General features: G+C 32.8%; 1 protein-coding gene across 2 annotated transcripts in view; it reads left to right on the top strand.

Annotated features, from left to right (window-relative positions):
• The first annotated feature begins 540 nt into the window (after positions 1-540).
• LOC125054265 (C-terminal-binding protein) overlaps positions 541-21,853 on the top strand; it is a 57,131-nt gene continuing 35,818 nt past the window's right edge. The window contains exons 1-2 of one of the 2 annotated variants that reach the window (XM_047656015.1): positions 541-789; positions 20,744-20,778. The gene's annotated coding sequence lies outside the window, so the exon portion shown is untranslated. Of the gene's footprint in view, positions 790-15,951; positions 16,076-20,743; positions 20,779-21,853 lie in introns of those variants that run through there. The other variant, XM_047656016.1, reaches the window with a different exon arrangement.

The following is a 21,853-nucleotide window of genomic DNA, read 5'->3' on the forward strand; positions in this document are numbered from 1 at the left end:
GATCTGTAAACAAATTTATTTTACAGGATTATACTTTTGTAAACATTGCAATGGTTTACAAAAGTATATAATTTTTTTAGAAATCATTTAAAAAAAATTACTCAAAACGTAAACTTCTTACATGAAACTATATATTTTACTGTTAATTTAGCTTGTTAAAACCTTATATTCTTTAAAGGTTTTCTCTTATTTCAGTAAAAAAATGTTAATGAAATAATTTGATTATTAAAATAAGCGTAAAAAGTTTTCAACCAATTATTATTGTTAACCACATTATTTATACATTAATGAGGTTGCTAACTCTGTTCAGAACATTTTTTTTTTCAACACTGACTTAGCGCACTCTGCTGATGCATTTGAAAACTAATTCACGTTCCAATTAAGCTTCAGCATTATGCGGCATTGTGCGGCACTGTGTCGCATTATGCTCTGTAATTGGAAAACGCACATAATCACGAAATGGTTCATAGTCTGTTTATTAAGTTCTGTATTTGTTATATTGTCTGTGTAAAATCGGCGCGTCAGCGGTCGGCGCGTCACATTCCGTAAATCCGCCATTTTGTACGTAGCTAGCGGTAATCGAAGGTTCGCTTTCCCGGTTTTGTGGTGAATGCGTGAAAAACTGTAAACTTCTTCCGTTTGAAGCTTCCAATTGACTTTTAATCGAATTTACTTTATTTAGTGAAATATATTTTCAGCTGTACCTAGTGCTTTCGTGATAAGTGAGTGCCCAGTAATTGGAGCGCGTGGCTGCTTGTGCCTTTGTTGTTGGATTCAGCATTTCAAGTGGTAAGATTCTTTAAGAAAATCATTTACGTCGAGTTTCGGTGAAAGATAATAGCTTTCGATGTATATTTTGGAATTTACTCGTCAAGAGTTCGTTCTAAATAGTAATAGGACATAATGCGGTGGCGTCGGCTGGTTGAGCTCAACGGCGGGCGCTACGCTGGGGTCTGAGTAATCGTTACGAGTGTTTCTGTAATTTACGCCGACGCCACGCGTATCTTAATCAATAGCCGGTCCAGTAAACTAATCATTCTAGAATTATCAATTAACTACGAATTCAAAAATTCATGGATATCCACGCGGTTTAGATATTATATACTATAGATATATAAGATGCTGATCATTGACCTACTTATAGGTAGAAAGTAGATGCGTAACTCATGTTCACTTTACTATGGTGTGAACCAAAATTAAAGTATGTAAAAATATGTGTAAATGTAAATATTTATTACAATGTTTGTTATTTAAAAATGTTGTCTGCTTAGGTAGTACCAAAGGCAATAAACCTATAATCTTTATGTAAGAATTAAGGATAATAGACTTTTAAAGTTCAACCATAAAAGGTGGTGATTGTATTTAAGTATTAGCAGACTAAAGTTGTGACTTTACAAACTCTTGTCTTGTTTTGATTAAATGCATACTTTCAAAAAAGGATTTTTACATGCTTCAAAACACTTATTACTTCCTCTGCAGTTACTAACAAAATCAATCTAAACTTGCTTGCAAGTGATACAGATTTATCATAGCAACATAGAACTAATTAACCAATTATGCAATTTTTTATCCAAATTGTATGTGAGTATAGTCCAGGGCATTACCTTGTAAGCAATAAATTCCTAAAATGAATTAAAGTATAACTTTGTAATGAAAGCTCTGTCCCATTGGAAAGTTTAATTAGTACCTACAAACTCCGCTGAACTTAGTTTGATTTGGGTAAAAAGTTTGAATGAAATTCATTCGAAAGTTTTACCTCTCATTATTTACAAGTAAGCGTGTATTTGTTTTGACTTGTAAGGTTTTAGGCTCAAGATTCTTTCAATTCTATTAATTTGTATAAAGTTTCTTAAGAAAACAATTGTTCAATAAAACAATTGTTTTTTTGTTCACAAATGTTTCGTCAAAGTTCAAATTTCATTTAGTAACTTCGAATAAACTTCTTTTCAACTATATTTCTCTTTATTTTGTTTGTTTTATTTCAAATATATACATAAATACAATTAACAAATGTTCATTTTTTGAAATGTTATGATTTATAAAAATAATTTAGGAAGACTTAAATTATACTCAACACACTTTTAAATAAAATATTAGATGTATTATATTGTATTACTACTAGAAACACTTAAAAAAATAGTATTTATAGAAATATGTATTTTCTGTCATTAAGGACCAGAGCATGCACATGTCTAAGAAGAAAATTATTTATCAGTTCCATACAATTTCCTTTATCAGGCTGAAAACTTCAATAAAAATGAATTATTATTCAAATAATATGTTCACTAATCTTTTTTGCAACACGCGTTATCAGAATTTTCTGGCATATGACGTCAAAGAATAATAATTTAAATGACTAAACTGACTGAAACTAGATTTTACAAGTTTCTAAGCAATGACAATCAATTTGGTATATAAATATCTAGAGTATGTATTTTGGATTTATCTAAGTTCTCATATAGGTGTAGGTAGACAGATATATATTATATATCTACCATTTTAACAATACTCTTGAAATTTCTATACTGTTTCAAATCAACAATAAAATAATTATTCATGACTACCAGGGAAAACATAAAGAAGCTTCATATTGTTTTTTCGTCAAGCAGAATATTTCATCGTGAATAGAAATCGCGTAATAGCAAATTTAACGATACTGCTAGCTGTATTAAATGATAGTGACCATGGCCACAGCCTACATTTGCGAAATGAGATCATTTATATGCTTGCTTGTTACGCAAAATGGACTCGATTTTTTTAAACGTGTTCTCTTTCATTTCTATTTCAATAGGTAGATTGCGCGATGCGTAAGAATTTCGTATTTAATTGGCAGAGAATTACTTATTTGTTATTGGCCTAGTAATAATATAGTCTTATGAGAGCATAATTAACTTACTAAAAAAATATATTTTCTCTGTGAATATATAACAAATGAAATACCATCCATAGTTGTAAAACTACGAGTAGTATAGAATCGTATCAATTCTCAAATATATTCTCCGCTGATACTTCTCTAAAAGGTCATAATGCTCACTTACATAACGACGCTCTATTCGCACGACACGTCTCAGTAAATAGCACTTGTATGCACAGACCACATCCGTTCAACACACAAATAACTCGCATACACATATACACACACACACAGCCAGACCAACCGGCCCAACCGCTTGATCGACTATCGATTGTAGTTTTATATACGCCCACAAATCACCAGTGTTGTCTTTTTCTCGTTTCACATGTGTGAGGGAGCATCGGCACTACTAATTACCTCTATCTATAAAATGAATTCTCAGAGCCAACGTTATACAATTAGCAAGTAATCTCTCATTTTCATAAAGATAAGAATAAAACTTATATCTGGCGTTCAAAATTCATTACAAAAATCGCGTGTTGCATTAAGTACCGCATAACTTTCTTTGTCGCGAGTCCGAACCGAAAATTTATGCACATGTATAACTCACTCGAATACAACGTTGGGTTTATTTTTTAACAGTGAAGCTCGCTTTAAAGCAAATTGGTCTCGTCTGTCACGCAGAGGGTTTTCCCCAGATGTTACGACGCGGTATTTTTTTCTATTTCGCTCGCTTGCGATGAAACAGCGCCACTTGATAATTCCGCGTTTTCAAGTGGCAGCAATGTCGTTTTCGGTTGCTATTTACTGTAACATTTGATAACAATTTTCCGCGAATACTTATTTCATTTTTTAGTATTTTTCTTATCTCAGTAAAAACGTCTTAAAATAAGCAGTTAATCGTAACGCGGTAAAGAAATTCTAAAACCTCTGAAATCACCTACCAACGAGTCGACATGAAATCTATAATTTTCTTAGATAACTTCGGTTTGTTCTGAGTGGTTCGATCGAAACCTGGAGGGGTCCGCCCCTCATTGACCCATTAAAACTGTAATTACTAATCGCCTTTGTGTGTTATTCTAAAATGAACATTTCGGCTGCGAAGGTCGGTGGGTTGACGTTTTTTTGGTGTGGCGGATTATGCTATGTAGTGGAGTCGCTAGTCTTGTCTGTCTTTAATACTAAAAATTTAAGTACAATTCGATATTTTAAAATTCTGACTTTCATAAGTAACATGAGTATTTCGTCTATGTATAAAAAACTTGTCTTTGTTTCTTAAATTAAGATCCGACAATTTATTTTCTGTTCCGCTACATAAAACTTTTCTGATAGCGATATTATATATGACCCGTAGTCGATCGCGCTTAGTAGGCTGTTTTTCGAACGAGTCCTATTCTAGCTGGGCCGTATAAAAGCCGCTAACAAATGACGACCATCGCGGAGCGGGCATGTAATAAAACACTCTACTGTTATTGCTCAGCGATTCCGATGGCTGAAATACATAAAATTCCAGTTATATTGTCGCTTCAGCGAATATCAATGGAATTTTCTTCTATAAAAATGAAGAACAAAGGAAGTTCGTTTGTCACAAGATGTTATATAACGTTTCGCTGAGCATTTTAGACGCGTCAGTTGTCTGGATAATTTTTTTAATCATTGACTAATTAGAGTAATTTGTCCTTACGACTTCATTAAAAATGTTATTCTATGACACTCTCTTACAATATTTCTGTAGACAAAGGGTATGCTAACAATGGGGTAATGTATTTGTGAGACAAAGGGAGGTTCGTATGTAGGTACATACATCCCGGAGGAATTTTGAAGGGAAATTGTCCCAAGATTCGAGATACGACCTTGTCCCCCATCTAACTCATTTATCGAATGCTTTGTGTGCCTCCTGAATACAATGTTTGTCATTTTGATATCGCGACTTGACGCAACGTGACTAGCCGTCCAATTTATTAAGGGGAATTTCAGTGCTGCAAACAATCGTGTTCGTAAGGAAGGGCCCAATCGTATTTTTGTTGGTAATATGTGTAATAATTAAACTAGGGATCTGTCTTCTGCTTTGAGTATTCTAAATAATAGCACCTGTTGAAAATTTAATTTCGATGAATTCAGGTTTTGCGTATGCTAGTAACTAGTCAATATAAAAACACAATTACTCATTTTCCAACGAGACGCAATAGTAATTCGAAAACTTGCTCTCGGGAGACAAATATTAAAGCAAAGTTGTAAGCGCTTTTATTCCAGACTCTGCCATGAGTAGTTTGGAAGTTGCGCAGAGCTTACAGTTCTTGCTAGTTTTCATTACTCTCTAGGGTAGTTTAACATGTGCTTTTGCTTAATAAAATCACTTATTATGTACTTAAATCTTGTTCTTAGTTGAAAATTAACACACTACATACTCTGTAAAATTTGGTTTGTGTCTAACGAACTGTCGAAAGTTAAGTACATAATTTTCTATGTTTATGGTTGGCATTGAAAACTTTCCAAGCTTCAGTAGTGATTATCCATTTAAGTATGATCATTTTCTTGTTTATCGCCGAACGGTCTCCGGGTGATAAAGAATTTATAGCTCTATTCAGGGAGCCCATAGCGGTGTCTTTATGCTTTCCACCCTAACTGCTGGCCTGGCGAATTCTACAATGTATGATTGTTATTGTAACTTTGTAGGAACGGGAACGATGGAAAATGTAATAAAAATAATCTTTATCTCTAGCGATTTTTGTTTTAGTTGCAACTTCGCTAATATTATTTGGTACTTGTGTTCAGAGGTTTAGTTCAGAAATTTTAAGCTCCAAATTATCATCGTGAATTCATCATTTTCTAAAATACTATTACTACTACGTATTATACCGGTGTTTGTAATATGATTTCAGAACTTCTATGTATTTTGTACTTTTACTATGTAACAATCTGAGGGCAAAACAATAAGTTGGCAAACAGACTTCATGTCAGATTACTGCAAGAAAATTATAAATTAGGATAAATGCTTTTAAAAATTAGGTACATATATCTCATGCTCACAAATCGTATTCTTTTTACTATAAAAGCCTGGTAAGAGAGTAATATAATGTTTATATTCTCCTCTAAAACTTTATAAATCAATAATAACGTAATATGTGTATTAGGACTGTGTCTAGCTGCTTTGAATTTAACGACTGTAGAAAAAAAAATATATTGTGAAATTATACCGAAAAGTTGTTAAAATTATTGACAGTATATTAAGTATTCGCATTCTAAGAATTAAGAACAAAATCCTTTTATAGCTATTTATCGTATTGCAGCCGCGCTGGTAGAGTGAAATTCGACTTATCGTGTTGGTGATTACTGTATAATTGCGTCTTGTGTAAGCCGTTTTAGCGAGGGCCGCTGGTCAAGTTTTTACGGTTTCCGCTCTTTGACGGCCAAAAGCGAGATGGGATGCTTAATTGGATTTTATTTTTCATCGGAAACAGCCGTTGCCGCGTTTCCTGTTGTGTTGTTCGTTCACCTTTGTTGCCACGGTAGGTTCACTTGATACGGCGAGATTTTAAGAAAATTGTTGGGTTGAAACAAACAATATATTTTTAGTTTTTCTTCCAATTTAGAATTGTTAAAACAATATCATGTTTTATTTATATATTTTTAATTTAAATAACTATAAAAAATAATGATTTTTTTTTTCAAAAAACAATCAAGCACTTTTATTGAATTTCTTGTCGTCAACAAACCATGATATAGTTCTCAAAAGACTTATTGCTCTCTAAACAGAACCAACTAAAAGTTGTAGTTCATCGATTTTGTCGTGGTTAACTTGGTCCAACCAAGTTCAGACTTAAGATAGGCAGTGCTTGGGAAGTTTCCGCACCAAGTTTTATTAAAAACCGAAACAAAAAGTTAGAAGTAATATATTCCGGTCTCACCTTTAATATTGGCAAGCTCCATTACGGAATTTATTAGCATTAAACTTATATATATATATATATAACAACGACGTGTTTGTTGTTTTTTAATTTTCGTAGTCTCATTAAAGTAATATACCTACAGACGTAAACATGTCCTATTATTATATTCATAGAATATTTATATACACGATCCTTAATAATTACATACATGATAGATGCATTCCATGATTATCTGTCCTGTTTCGGCAGTCGGATAAATGTTGTGTTACGAAAACATGCCGTTGGGTTCGCAGCGTCGAATTTGATACACCGCTGGTGCTGAGTCACGTAAGTGCCGGCGGGGGAGTTCAAGGGGGGGAATGAAACTGCTCTGCTCAGCCATCTATTGTGCACGTTAGTTTACTTACGGTTTCAGTGGCTCAAGATTGTTTTAAATGTCTTCATAACAAGGGCTCGAAGTAAACGTTGAAATTAATACAAACAGGCGTTGTATAATGTATTTGCCTAAGTATCACCAAAATACCCAGCATTTTATTATTTTTTTGTTTGCAAAGTAACATTTTAGTTTTCAATCCGTAAATTTTAAGTTAATTACTGTAAAACAAAACAATCAAAGTTAAATACATAGAGCAACTTGAACTACTGAATATTGTATGTTCTGTGGCAACGTTGTGGAGGACGGTTGTTTTTGCGAAGTGGTATGTCAGCGACATAGCACAGGCCGTGCGCTGAAGCGATTTTAAAACAATCGCTTAGAAATTTCTAGATTTATGTGTTGCTAGGCTGTTTGCGTGGGTATTAGCTTCATTGTTCTCTGTTACTTGTGATATTCCTAAAATGTTTTAAACTCACGTTAGTCTTTTGTCTTTATACAAATTGTATATTCAGTTAAGTATACTATTAGTGAGTTTTAATACAATATGAATAGCGTTGGGTTTATAATATAAAAAGCCGATTATCAATATGTTAAATTAAAAGATCTTAATAAATTAAACGTAAAATCAGAGATAGTGCAATTAGGCACGTTTGCTTAACTACATATTTAACTACTACGTGACTTGGAGTTATACTGAAAAAGGTGTTTTGAATACATATATAAGATGAATCAGCATTCGGAAGGTCTATTATATTGACATAGAGCTGCCGTGATACTTTTAGAAGTGGTTTCTGTAGGATTGGCCCTCTTTACGAAGTCCCTGGTGGATACTAAAGATAAATTGTAGGTACGGTCACATTTAGGGTTTTTACTTAGTATGTAATTGGCATACTTATTAAATTTGATATGTTAAGTAATAGTGTCGTAAAAAAAAGACTAAGTAATTTTTTACCTACAATAGCATATATCTTACTATTCGACTTTATAGTAGTATTATTAAAAAAAAATCGGTAAATGCAGTTAAAGCACCCAAGATACCAGTTTATTTTTAAATATGTATAATAAATAGTGAATTTTGTTATAAAAACATTTTTTTATTAATTGTTAAATAAATAGAATGAATTAAGTTTCAAACCCTGTTCATAATCAACGTTTTCCCTATGAAATGTGTTGGATACATATGGCCACACTAATAATACATATTAAGATATTTTTAAAATAGTTAAGAATAATATTTTAATGTCAATGTCTGTTATTTTTAAATATGATTTGAGGATGATAATTAAGAAAGCGTGCCCGACATGAATTGTATTAACGGAAAGAATTCAAATTACGTGCTATTTATCTTTGCGATTGGCTCGTACTTAGATTTTATGGCAATGATCAATATATTTTAGTCACGTATCACTTAAACATTTAATTTTAAGCGACTCAGAAATGTTGTTTTAGTTTGAAAAGTGACTAAATGCCTCATTGTTATAAAATTTAACAGGGTTAATAAATGTTATCATATTTGTAATTACCAGGTTCTCATTCTCAGTTTTATTTATTTACCAGAATGGCAGAATGTAAGGGGTTTATATAGGGCCATTACGTAGCCGTTATATTTGTTTACTTTGGCAGATTTTCCAACACCCTATGTATTGCCTTCTTATTTTTATATCGGGAACTATCATTAACGAAAAATAATATTATTCTTAACGAAATTTAATCTACGCAAACAAATTTGTTTTATTGAGTGCAACCTATTTTGGTGATTGAACTGTCAATATATAATAAACAATTACGGTCTCGTCGTGAAAAAACATAATAAATGTTGTGCTATTGGATACATACTTGTAGTATATATGTTAAAATAATAGGTTATCTATATTATCTTGTGCATCTTGAATAACATTTATAAAATAGTTTTCGTATTTCCTTTTGCGACACGTTATCAAATATTTGTGCTCCAAAGAAATTGTCCGATAATAACCTTGTAACTAGGTTATCTTTAAAGAGTAAAAGCAGTAGATTCCTATTCTAATTTTCCAAAGGGCAAAAATATGGCTTAAAAATCAAGATTTGATTTTAATAGGGATGTTCTTTCTGCTTCATCGGTCAGTCGGCTTAGCGTTCCTAAGATATACATTTATATAGTATTGTATTAATATGATTTCGATACATATTATAATGACAAATAAACTGAAAAAGAAACATGGAATAGAGATATCAATAGTGATAACTATATATCTTTTTTTATGGAAGATTGAAGAGGTGCTTTAATAATACTTCATACTCACTAATACCACAAAATCTTATCTTGCCACTCCCTATGATAAAACTATTATAACAATATAATTTAATTTAAACCGGTTTCGTACAAAATTTTATCAAAAGATTAATAATATGAGATAAAAATATTATTGGAAATTGTGAATAGGATTGACTTATGCAAAATTTTAACAACCTTTCCATATCATTTTAGTAGATTTTTTTTAAAGCAAATAAAGTTGAGTATCTCTATGAATGTTTTTTACCTCGTAGAACGTTGAACTCGCCAAATCGATAATACTATTAATTATGATAAACGATAGATTATAAATTTATAAGTACAGTTAGAATTATTCGGCTTATCAAATAGAGATTTTGTTTTATGAACAGGTTTATAATTTGAATAATTCATACGATTTCAGTAGTGATTGTAGAATGTATAGGAAAAATAATGTGTAATAATTAGTCTTTATGTTTTTTAGTAAAATTTATGTGTATTTTACTTTTTTAAATAATTTTTTAATTTTTATCTTTACGTATATTTTAAAAGTGCTCGTCATGTTAGTTTAAGAAATAGTAGCGAGAAAAATAACAATTCGTTCGAGTGATATGCAAATATGATGACGTCACGTATGCGACACGTGTAGATAAAGGCTTGTATATTTGTACTCTAAGGCAATAGCTTGTTCTAGATATTTCTATGCGGTTAAAAGAAGAGACTAACAGTACAGAAAAGGCGATGTGTATCGTCAGTACTATTAGTAGTGTTTCATTAGTATTTTGAACTCTCGTGAATTGTAATTGCTTTGTATTTTACGAAGCACCAACGTTAATTGTTATTGTTGTGAAAAACATCTCTTTAAGAAAATTTAAATTAGAAAATTTAAATCTTTTTATAATAATTTTAACATGACAAATGATAACATTTTGTATTTTATATATTTGATATTAGTCTTGATAAAAAATATCGCCAAAACCTTCATAAGTCACTCCTTGGAAAATGACATATTGAATTCTTAATACGGTGTTACGTGCGATGTTCTCAAAGTTATTTGGGAGGCACAAGAAACTTACTACAAGAACGAACATGTTCATTATATTTTCATGATTAAATATCATGTCGTCATATAAAATTATCCTCATATACCTAAAGTTAAAAATGTACTAATATTATTTATTTTCTGTAATTATTTTTCTTTTAATTAATAGTTTTCTATGGGATTAAAGTAAGGTTTACATTATATAACCTCGTATTTGCGACACGATTAACTGTAATTCAATCCAATATATATTTAGTATGTATATAGAAAACGATTGTATAACGTAGTCTGATTCACTATCGCTCACGTGGCTCTCGCCGCAATCCACGCCGCGTGACTTGAGCACAGTTTTTTTTTACAAAAACCCTTTTAATTGTCATTATCAAATATGCATATTTACTAACTTGGTATATAAATTAAATATGCTGTAAGTATCAAGAGTAATCGGGACAATACCCTCGGGAGATGTCTAGTTTCAGTTATTCCTGTTATACGGTACGAACTTCTAGGCTAATAAAATATCCAAATCATTTTGCTGAGCAAATATTTTTGATTAATTAAGGGATTTAATCCACATATTGATTTGGTAGGTATTCAGTTTATATAACAACTGGAGATTTGAATCTATAAGGCAATTGCTGTGTGTGAATAATTTTATTTCATACTTAGTTTTATTAAGTTTATATTATAAAGTCGTGCAAAATCAATTTTTATTAATAATTATAATAAAGTATGTGAGATGATCTGTTGATGTCTGAAAGTGTAAATATCCATAAATTAATAATATTATCATACTTATAAATTTTCAAGGTGCGTGTTTTAAGCAATGAGTCGTATACCTTATGTACCTGCTTATACCAATGATATCGGCCAAGCCAGTCTTTATCTAATTGACACTGAAGCGACAGTCATCCTCAATGCCACCTGGCGCTGGAAACCAGTTATTGAACGCATCGCGAATCCAGTTTGCATATAAGATTGCCGCCTTTTTTATGTAATTATGTATCGTATATATAGTTACATTATACAACTAAACATAGTATTTATTTTGTTGTATAATATGTTCCGTATGCGTTTTTATTATATATATAGACCATTTTATTGATTGATGTAATCCGCAATAAAGATTGTTTAAAAATAAGAATAAAAGTATTTTATTTGTTATAATTGTATTTTATGCATAACCATATTATAGTCGTTAAACAAATAACCGTAGTAGACGATTTCCGTAGGAATGAAATAGTTTCGATCGCACCTGAAGTTTACTGATTTTCCTAATCTTTGTCCACATTCCAATAGCACTTGTACTGGGCCATTAAGTGTTAGGAGCAAACTCTTCTGTCTGCCAACTCAGACACCTAATACGTTATAATTATTTAGTAAATGGCGGCGGTATAATGAAATGCTTTTGTTGTACTTCTTCTGAACAAAATTAGTGAATGAAAAAGTTGCATTACCGCATCCAGTACAAAATAACATCGCCAATCCAATGCCGCGTCAGCAAGTTTTTCAAGCCGCAAACCGTATATAAGGGAGCGTCGTTTCCACTGATTGCAACTCTTTGAAAATTTCTCTTTATACGTATTGATGTAGGTGCAGAATCAGCTCAATGGATTGAAACGGCTATCTTATCGATTCCAATCGGGTTGCTTAACGCTTTTAAAAGTAAAAGATAATTGAATTTGGTTTAACTAGAAGTATTGATGAAGTAGCAGTTTAAAATAGTGACAATATGAAAACTTGAGTAAAATCAATTACAGTAAATGTAGTTGGATATCGTATTAATGTCTTAATATCTTTGTTTTATAATGTGATGATAGCTTATTTGATATCACATATGCCCATGTCCCCCGCATTTTCCGCTTCATTAATATAATTGACAAACTAATAATAGGAACTACTAAAAATATACACACAAATATACACCTAGCGTTTGATTTGCTACCTATAATTATTCATAAAAATACATAATTGGAAACAATAGTAGCAATTGTAATGGAACTGGCTAAAAATAAACTCGATGAAAAGGCTTCTCATAGTCATAGTACTTCTCATTGAATGACTATTGAATGAGTTTGGATTCTGTCAACTCGCTTGAAATTCTTGAATGTGATACCAAAAGAGCGCAGTTAAAATATTGTGGGGCGTTTTTATAGGTATACATCATAATTGTGTCATAGTTATCAATTGTGGATTGCTTGGTTAAATTTGAAATGAGACAGAATAGGAAACGAAATTTAGTAGTTTACTGTGGATATGCTAGAAATTCACAAAAATTAAGCTGATTTAAAAGTGAGCTATAAGAAGTCGGCCATCAAAAGTGTTCGATTATTAGTCTAACATTCAAGATACGAGCTGTCGCAGAGGGAGTATGTTGAAAGTCACCCCGAGGGGTGAAAACGGGGGTGGCAAGGGGCCAAGGTCGCCCTACGACATCGCGACCCAACTGCGCCCGAATCCATATTGAATGACTTTGAAGAAAATATATACAAACAGCTCCCAGAATTGAGCTAACAAACTGTAAACTTAAAGTTGTGTTTTTTATCTGTGCCAAGTTTGTGTTGGCAAGTATTCGTATCTAATTGTTTAAGGTTTAAGCTGCTGTTAAGTAAACGTCTTTCTAGTTTCAGAACCTCAACGAAACGGGGTTTTGCACTTCAGTTTAGCTTTAGGGTTTAACAAAAGACGTTCCTAGTGCAATTATGGGTTATTGTCTTCGTGGGGTGTTGTCATTGAATGTTTGTAGCTTCTAGTTAACATATACAAGCATATGATGAGTTTAATTTTGTTCATTATAATGATATTTCTGTATTTTATAAAGAATAGGCACAATAACTGTTAATTAACCAAAATTTACTACATGATAACATTTTAAACATTTAATAAACAGCGTATCTTAGGAATAATTTTATTGTTTGCAGGTATGTAAACGAACCAATTAGCGGCATAGCGACAGCCGACGTCACCACGGAGTGAGTCATTTGCGCCTTTCTAACTAATGAAACCATAACGAGAATATTGTTTCAAGAACGAAACATACGCTCAATTTAATTGTTATTAAATATAACGGTTCACTGGAAAATAACGGAAAGCGTTTATGATTTTCTTGTTTCTGTTATTGTTGAGAGTTTTAACAATAATTGTTGGTTAATGTAATTTATGTATTAGCTTCGGTATGGCATCTCTAAAGATAGTCATTGTCACGGGTTGATGAATGATCAAGTGTTACATTATAAAAATGTTATTGTAATTGAATACTCCAGGGAGAAATCTAATATTTTACTCTAGTAGTTGTTTATAGACAATTCTACGTAGTGGAGCAAATCCTCTGTAGGCCCCTTTTACTCCTAGCCGAAACAAATATTAACTCTCGACAAACGAGGATATTAAGTTCTAGTCATTAGGGGTGGGCGTCATTGAGTGGGTGCTTCTATTTTATCAGCCTTTTTTAAAAACCATTATAGGCTGATATTAAATACTAAATATTTGTCTCTGTGAACGCTCTCAATTGTTGTTTTTTTTATTTTACAATCATATACATAATTTATATACTTTTTAGTGAATTTATATTAAGTTGTCTAAATTTTCTAGTTTCCATGAATTTCGATTAGGAACCACTACATAAATATTTTACGTTAACTGCCTGTGCGCTGTGAGCCATATGTCAACTGAACCCAGCCCATTCCATGTCTTGGATTTCTGCGACATGACTACGACGTTGTCAAACCAAATCCCACCTTTTCCGAATATGAGATTTGTAGAATTCAGCAGATACGTAGAAAATTTAATACTAACTCTTATGAGTGTTTTACCAATTTATATATCACTTGACTATGGTGGGAGACGGATTGTAGTTATTTGATATGATAATTATTTATTTCAATATTTAATACATTTACGTAATATTGAATGAATAATACATTATTTACACTTAATCGGATGAATCCAGACAAGTGTACTGATGTGACACCAGCTAATATTATAATTAAATTGGATTCTGATAAAATTGGGTTTATGTGACATCACAGTTGTCTGATGTAAAAAATATATACAAATTGCCATCTACGTTAAAATGCCGTCTTTGTGTGTGTTCTGTGGTGCCATGATTTCGTAATTTTTAGTAGTAACAAGTGACAACAACTATCTATTTAATTTCTATCTGATAAGTTCGATAAAATTATATGAATATAGAGGCTTAATTTCTCATTACACTAGTTGCATCAAATTATTTTAATTATGATACAAATTTCAGTGGTTTTATTATAAATATCATAAATTTTATGTTCATATTTGTTTAATATTTGAGTTTGACTATAGTCGATAACTTGTTTAAACTTCTGTCTAGCTGTTCGAGGCATCTGATTACTAGTAGGTATTATTGCTAACAGGAAAATAGACGTCTCAAAATAGCGCAATTGTACGACGACTCAGTCATTATTCACTTTTTGTCGGAGCGGCGCAGACCACGATTTGTACACGCTCCGCTTGATGCTTCTTTGTCATTTTTTGGCCGGACCACTCCAATTTCCGGGCTGCGATAAAAAAAATATTTTCGACGCGTTCGTCCCGCATTTTCCGCTTCATTAACGTTTCTGTTTCGAGTGTCTGTTTGTTATATTAATGAACTCTTTGTCCCACTTGTTCACGACGTGATGCACGCTGGGTTTAATATAAGCTTCATGGAAGATTAATCTTTTTTAATCTCTCATTCCTATTAAACTTAACTTAGACTAACTAGCCGGAAGATATTTAAGATCTTAATTAGCTTTGTTTTACTAGACTGGAAAAAATGGACTAATTTTCGATCAAGTGTCGTTTTGAATAAATTAGATAGAACCTTTTGTAAACAACAATCTACTGAATAAACATGCTGTTCAAATATTTTCCGATCGAAGGACGACCTTCAAAGTATTATATATGTACTAGCCGAGGCGTTGAGATTAAGTTGTGAAATTTTATATCTCCCAGCCGTATGACCTCTCGTCACCTTACTTACACGCGGTTCTCGCCCTTATCTATGTTAATGTGGCGCAATTGAGTAAATATTAAATAAGTATTACACGTGCTATCTCGCTGACTTTCGAGAATGTTCGCGGCCGCGTGGCTGCGCCCGCGCTAACAAACGGAGCACGTTTGAACAGCGACAAGCCGGTCCAATCGTAAATTGCATTTCGCCGTGTGAAAGGCGACCGCCAGCGTTGCATTCACCGTGTCGAATTTATCGCAGGATCGATACGTGTCTATACATTGCAGTAGGTACATCACTATATACAGAAACGCTTACCTGCCGACGTCACCACACGTGGCGATATACTCGTATATAGCACGCACACATGCGGAGCGTTTATATGGAACTCGGCGATTACGCCACCTACCTACGTACAGACTGTGCGAGCGCGAACTGTAATAATAATAATTAGCGGCTTCGTTATTGTTATTCAAGCGGGTTTCATACGGCTTGTTCAACGCGACGATTGTCTATTTGGTATTTTATTGTTCATCGTGTTGCGACGCTATTGGATTATGTTTGTCTGGTTTGCTTTGTCTGTTTGTCTGAAGGGGTGGACTGTCCGTGGTTCGTTCAACTTGTTGACAAAACGTTCTTAATTCATATCACGTTCTACTAATGCAAGTGTGACGATAAAGTTTTAAGGAGATATAGGTAAGCTTATCTCATGGATCTTACTTTTGAATTAACCCAAAATACAAAATTTCACTTTTATAAACAAATGGAAAGCGTTATACAGTTTTGGTTCGTCTTAATAGCCCATCTCTTTCTGGGTTAAAAATATTTGTGAACGTTATCTTATCTAAAAGTTTAGTACGGCAGATGTTTGATGCTTGTGTCGTATAAAATTAACATGTTATAGTCCTAGTGTAGAGTACAGGTGTGATTTCGAAACAACCATACTTGTGTTTTTACCATATTGTTTATGCACTTATTATTTTGTTTTATTGCCGGTAATTAAGCGTAAACAGTGTCATTAAAATTCCTGCTACTTTTCTGTGTTAAATATATTCCATGGTTCCATCTGAATGTAAATAAGTTAAAACAGTCAAGTAAGTAAAATATCTTATCTTATCGCTTATGACATGAATGGGAAATCGTATTATTGATGAGATCATTATTCTACATAATTTAAAGAATTGGTACATGGTTACATCACACACACATATTAAAACATGTTTTATTCGCGTTATATTATGATACGAGAGACGACCTTGATGGGTCGTTATTTGCTGATTTAAAGTACGCAGTTCACATTAGTCAATTTCAAATGTGCAAATTCATATTTCGATGGCGATTGTGCTCTTTTTTCTTTGAATCACAGCTTTAAATTACATTTTAAACTTAGTTATTCCACCACCTTCCTTACATGTTTATTTAAACTTTAAAAAGTTACAGCTTGTCCTATACAAGCTGTAAAATAAATTATGCTAATAACATCGATCGTGTAGCTAATTTGGGTAAGATGCTCGGCTATATAGAGAGTTAATTAAGTTTTTAAGGTACCAAACCTATAGTGATTGGATTGTGACTTGTAGTTGCGTTCACAGTTAGAATTTGTTGTCACATGACTCAGTATTCAGATAACACGTTTCAATAATGATATTCCGTGCATGCATTAATGCGGCGATAGGACGTTATCGCCGACGTTGCCAAATAACGAGGATCGTACAAGATGTCCCTTTACGTGATGTTGGAGATTTTGCTGAGATAGGCAATGTACGTTACCTAGTGAAAAACACGTAGAGATTGGAACAATGCAGTCAAAATGGCACAAAAAGTACGATGATGTTATTTTACATACAACGACAGTTTTAAATATTATATTTAATTCCGCGTGTATTTTGGATTGATTAAGATTTGTATGAGAATTTTGTAAGGCTTACGAACGTTAAACTTCTGACAGTTTTGTCTATGTAGACCTCTAAAATAAGCCGTTTAATATAATCTTATAGGTCTACGACATTATTAGTTTATTTAAAGTATTGCCGTTAAAATTTAACGAAGTTGTTTTATCGTGCCAATACTTATGAACACATTTACGAAAGTTAGCGAAACGTAACTAACTCCATTGAGATGCGAAAGATAAAATGCAATAAACAACGTGTGTCTAACTTTCTAGTCGAGTCACGCTTGTTGTATACATATATACGCTATATACTCTACGTAAATAGCTAGACTAGACCTACGCCACTGTAACTTTCTTTGATCCGACTTTGGTTTCCACAGCCCGTTTGCTGTTGGACCGGTTTCACGAATGAGACATATAGGGTTAGCAGTCGGATACTAAATGCCTAAGTCATAATGATTCCATACATTTGAATATCGCTATACCATACTTATTTGCGGAAAGCCTATTTTTACTATTCTAGATTGAAGATACATTTTTATATTACAAATGCAAGACACGGTTATTATCCCTAATTTTGATTATGATATTTACATTCTCTTCTTAATCCGACTTCGACGAAGATATCCAAAACAGCAACATATTTAGAATAGAATTCATACCGTAATATGCTCGTGTAGTTTATAAAATAATTCTTTTCAAATCCAGCCAAGCGTCAGCCCTTATACAGGCCCAACGAGTGAACGCACTCTTACCTGCACCCAGTGCATATTGTATGCGCATTCTTGTAATTAATGCGCTTTTTAATGTTATACCTTTGATACGTTTTAAAAATTTCTTTCTTTAAAAGTCACAAGAGATTTTAATGCACGGAACGTAGCTCGTAGGCCGCTTCAGAATGTTTCAGAGGTTTTCTAAGGTATGTAGGAAAGTAACTTTTTGTTAATGGGAAATCGTTTTATTTTAACATTTTTAAGTCTAAGAGTTACATAAAACAAAAATACATACAAGAATATACGTAGTAGTAACAAAACTACATGTAAGTATCCGCCGATGGAAGTCTGTTATGTAAAACCACAAGTAGCTTCGATTGTAAATACCGATACTATTATCTTATTATGTGAATTAGGCAACAAAACGAGACGTTAACAACGAGGATACAAAACCAACAGACACGGTAACTGGCATTTTAACTGAGAACCGGCTTCATTCGTGGGAAAGTCTTAAACCAATTAGATCGAACGATATCGCGCACCCGTTGCGATTTATGCACTCCGTGATATTTGTCACGATTGTGAACAGAATACTAGAAATTCTAACTGAGATTGTCAAAATCCATGCGAACAATCGAATTATTGTATCAACATGTTTTTAGTAGTTGTGGTTGGATTACGGCTTGTAATACAATACATGAATCATATCAACCGTTCAAATTTGTGTGGAGCCTCCATTCTTGTACTATGTGATCAATATTTTGTAGATACTATTATTACTATGGCTGATAATACGTAGTCGTATTCTAAAATGTAATTTTCAAGAAAATAACCCGCAAACTACTAGGAGTCATGTTATATGGCCTTCTATACACAATTTGCTGCGGTAAGCCTTATTTTGCGAGGAAATTTAATACAGAATTTTAAAAGCGTAAAACTTATCAGCGTCATGATTAAACAGTTTGATAAGTCGATTGCCCCTTTTGACCTTTGAGCGCGAAGTCAACAGAATTTGGAGTGTATTTTATTCAACTGAAGGATTTTGTATAAGATTCAACAGAGTGCTCTTCTCGTGTAAAGCATCTTGGATTTGTAATTCACACAAGATGTTTGAATCGATATGGACTTTGATATTTGAAATACTTTAAAGTACTTAAAAGTGATGAAAGGCGAGTACAGGTTACAAGTTCCACTTATCTAATGAGCAGTACACATCATATTTTTTATATCACGATAATGTAATATATCAAATAAAGATGCTTTAAATCTGTTATATGCGTTGTGTTGTAGCCTGTTTATGTTTTAATGAGTGAGACGAGATTTCGCATCTAGTAATTTTTTAAAGGCAAAAAGTATTTAAATAACCATTACGCATTAGTCCTAAAAATGTGCCATGTCACAGTAGCATCTAAAAATATTGCACTTGGCACTGAATGGTGCGGCGTTAACTTTTTGAAATGCAGCCAAGATTATTTTCCTTTTATCCGAGCTGTCGGTCTGTGATGTATGCGTTTGTGCTGATAAGCGATTAGGTTTCTTTGCAAATATGTCAATGGCAATGGAAGTAGGACAGGCTATTTATTACGATGATTTCAAATCCGACGAACGTCCGGTTTAGCAAGTCCCGGGGCGGTGTTATTTACCTTGGGGTACCTACCAAGGGGGGGTTCATTCTTCTGAATTTGAGGCAATACACGAACGTTTATCCTTTGCTTTATATCCTTAATCCCCTTAATAACCGCCCTAGTTTCAATAATTTGTTTAAATTAAAGTGGAATTCTTTAAATGTGGTGGCAAATATTGAGTAGGTACGTGTTAATATTATCAATTAATTATAATTTTAATTAATTAAAAACGTATTCAATTACATTTCCATAAAACATGAGTTGTCATGACGCAATGCTTACTTTTTATTTTGCCTGAACGTGGCATTGTTCACGTTGTATGTTATCATACATCGATGGTAGAAGATACAGATAACATATTTGCAAAATTTATATAACTTTTTTGAGCATTGTGTAAAAGAAAAGGGCTTCTTAAATATTGTTCATATTAAAACTTATTACTAAGATCATGCTTATAACTTAAGCTCAAACTAAGTCTAAAATTTTATCAGTAAGACGCTTCAATGCTTAATGGCGGTAAATGCTAAGAAACTAACTAGCTATAAAACAAGCTATAGCGCCGGGCGTCTTTCGTTGTGACGCGACACGGTCACTCGACCTCGCCGAAGGCCGGATCGGCTTTTATTGATTTTTTATGCGCATTGTCCGTTCCTCTCCTGCCGGTTGAACGCAACAATGGACTGTGTAGATATATTTTTTTTACTAGCTCACACAGTTATAAAGTCTGAATGTGTCAATAATTGCTGTTTCAGTCAAAAATATTATATCTATAGTCTAATTCACACAGTCTTTATCAAATTATACTGTATACCGTCGTCTTCTATATCGACTGGGATTCCATTAGGTATATGAAACAATGAGAGAAATATAAACAAAAAGTACCATATAAGCGATGTGATAATAGTTTTGTTACGACAATAACATCCCTACACGCAAAAACAAATGTTCCATTTGGTTATGAGATAAGAACTTAAACTATGATATTTCATAATGATTACACTAACATAAACTTAGTTGGCTGTTAATCTATGGTTGTAACTTGTGTATAGTCAGTTGTTAGTAACTTCTCGGATGCTAGAGCAATCTCGACGACATGTTTACGACACTTTGTAATTAATATACTTATTTGTTTCAGATCTTAATCGACGCGTTACGTTTCCAGAGTTTACTGTAAGTATATTTTTGCTGTACTCCGTCAATACAAGTAAAACATGCTTAACACATCTAAAAAGACCCAAAGATTGTTGTTTTTGGAGTTGAATTGGACTGCATTGGATTCTGATTCGTTAGCCGTTTAGAATAGTTTGTGATCATTCTGTTAAGTATTACAAATTTCGAATTATTATCTTAACTGCATGTATTTTATATGCTTACGCTGTTATTATGAAATTTTCTTTATACACTTAAAACCCATTTTGCTTAATATGAAAATATCTTCAGAATAAGGTTGTGTGTAGGTATGAACTCGGCAGACAGTCAATATATTATGCAATTTCAGTTGTAATATAGTGTTTATAGCTTTGATTTATGCATAGGTATGTAAATTTATTACAATAAAGTCTACAAATCCGCAACACGCGAAACGACAAAAATATTCGTATTGTATAATTTTAGTTCGTCTGCAAGCGGTTTTGCTATTTTGGCTCAGGAATCCGCAATACATCGCACGCTTTCACAGACGTTTATATATATCTTCTAAGTATGTATATATACATAGTATGTACGCTATTAGTGACGTCATACATAATGTTCTATATGACACAACATTATCGTTTTTTTCCCAAGATTATTCAGAGACTATGTCAGACGTAGTCATTTGAAAATTTCAAACAATATTAGGTTATTAAACTAAAAAAGTGTTTTCTTTAAATATTAGATTATTTTTATCTGTTGTCATACATCAATATAATCATACATTTTATAGACGTCTTGACTTCATGTTTTATTAGTAAAATAACGTGTTTGAAGTGCAGTGCTTATGTCACGTTATGGTAAAAGAAACGTGAGTAAATACACTTTAACCGCGACAATTCCCAATACCAATTCAGTATTATGGTCAAACATCTGTCTTCTTAGACAATGAAATATGTTCGACCGTGACGGCAATATGAACAAAGGCAACTTATTCTCGACATCTTACGACGTTTCACATCCCGTACCGTACCTATAGTCCCTTTAATAAACGATAGTCCTTACCGTTATTTCATATATGAAGATGAAGTTATTTAGTGTGGATTTGGAGTCA

Source organism: Pieris napi, chromosome 12 (assembly GCF_905475465.1).
Source record: "Pieris napi chromosome 12, ilPieNapi1.2, whole genome shotgun sequence".
Classification (NCBI taxonomy): Eukaryota; Metazoa; Arthropoda; class Insecta; order Lepidoptera; family Pieridae; genus Pieris; species Pieris napi.